This window comes from Hipposideros armiger, unplaced genomic scaffold (assembly GCF_001890085.2).
Source record: "Hipposideros armiger isolate ML-2016 unplaced genomic scaffold, ASM189008v1 scaffold_1319, whole genome shotgun sequence".
In the NCBI taxonomy this organism is placed as follows: Eukaryota; Metazoa; Chordata; class Mammalia; order Chiroptera; family Hipposideridae; genus Hipposideros; species Hipposideros armiger.
Genome location: NW_017732669.1, coordinates 5,833 through 7,691, shown reverse-complemented (window position 1 = coordinate 7,691; position 1,859 = coordinate 5,833).

Sequence of the window (1,859 nt, the reverse complement as noted above, 5' to 3'; positions counted from 1 at the left end):
ATTAACAGTCCTTGCTACCAGAAGTCGTAACACTTCTACTACTAAAGGGAAATTAACTGTGGAAAGTTCACGATGAAAAGAAGGTAGTCAAATCACCTTAATGCTGGAATGAACCTAGAGATTGAACTTTCCCTAAAAAGTCTAATATGTCTATATTTTATTTTGTATTTAATAAAACCAAGACACAGAAATATAATGTGAACCAGGACTGGAAATACATGACTGCCGTCTTCTGCTCCAGTATTTTTCTTTCATTGTCCCTGTTTCTAATAACCTGAGTCAACTTCTTAGGAGAAATTAGTTGACAGCCAATATGAGCAAAAACTAGACACAGAATAAAAGACCTGAGGAAAAGAGAAACACCTAAGGATGGGGACACTCAGAGATGAACAGGGCAAGGGAAATTAGACAAATGTAATTCAATTTAATATGTCACATTGGGACACCTCAGGACCTGCATATCAAAACATATATGTCACAACTTTGCCTAATGGCTCCTAGAAAGTATTTTTTTTCTTTAAAACTGACTCCCACCTCAGAAAATATAAGTCTATTAATCCAGTAATGTAGATAATAATGATTTGATACCTTTTTTAATTTAACTCTTCAAATACAATATAAAATACTCTCTTATTTGAGATCATAGTGTCATAATTAGTTTATCTTGCCTTACAACACATGGAGTTTTATTTGTTTTCTCTATTTCCTGTGCTATTTTTCAGCTTGTTTGACAAAGTGGAGAGGCCCGGCTGGAGGATATAGCTGTAATAGGATCTCCAACATACTGATAAAAGCTAGTTTATTTCTTGATTTCCCCTCATCATACCAAGAATCCTGCAACATCCTAGAAAATTTTTCTTACTCAGTGTATTATTGTATTTATCTGCCCTAATCTTTTGTCTTTATTTGGGCCATATTTATGCCTTTATAATAATACCCTGTTATGTGTCACTTTTATTTTCTCACTTCTTTTGCCTTATCCTTTAGTTTTGCATTTATAATTAATTCCTACCAATATCACCTTGAAAACAATTATTTGACACCAAAACTCACCTGGGAGTCCTCTGCCAACTACCAACACTCACATCTCCCAAACAAAAATTAGGCTGTAATNATGAACACTCTTTTGTTCTTTGTTGGAAACTGATGGAAGAATAGAAGGATTAGAAGTGAAACTTCCAGCAAAGGGTAAGATGAGGAAATAAGAAAAAATAAGGAGCAAGTGGGTAGTTGAAGGCAAATAATGTATAAAGCCACAAGCCATGGACATGATAGTATCATTAGGTTTTTTGTTTGTTTGTTTTTTATTTTATTTTTATTTTTTTGTTTTTGTTTTTATATATAAGACCAGGGATAGAGAAACATGCTGATAAATTGAATAAATGGGATGATGTAAATTTGCCAAGAATCACCGTATGTGATTGCTACAATCAATCAAAAGTTGAAAGTATGATCAATGTTATGTTTATTTCCTGAATAAGATCACACCATGATTACTAGAATATTATAGGAAATCTTCACAGCACTCTCTAGTGTATATCCTGTGGATGAGAATGATAACGAAAAGAGTTGTGTCTTATAATCTACATGATTAATGTAAGCAAAAGGATATAGGAATCCTTGTCTGCCTGTCATTGGCCTCTCCTCACCTCCCCAGCTTGAGTGGGAATGGTCCACTGTACCCCTGATGTACTTGGTACAGTTCTCAATTATGTAACTTCTCTGACTACATCGTACTTGTTTGTGTACTTATATGTCAGTCCTATTAGACTGGGAAATGAATCAGGAGTTTGTGTTAAATTATCTTTTCATTCCCCAAGCACCTAGCTTTATTTTCTCAAGAAATATTTCATATATGG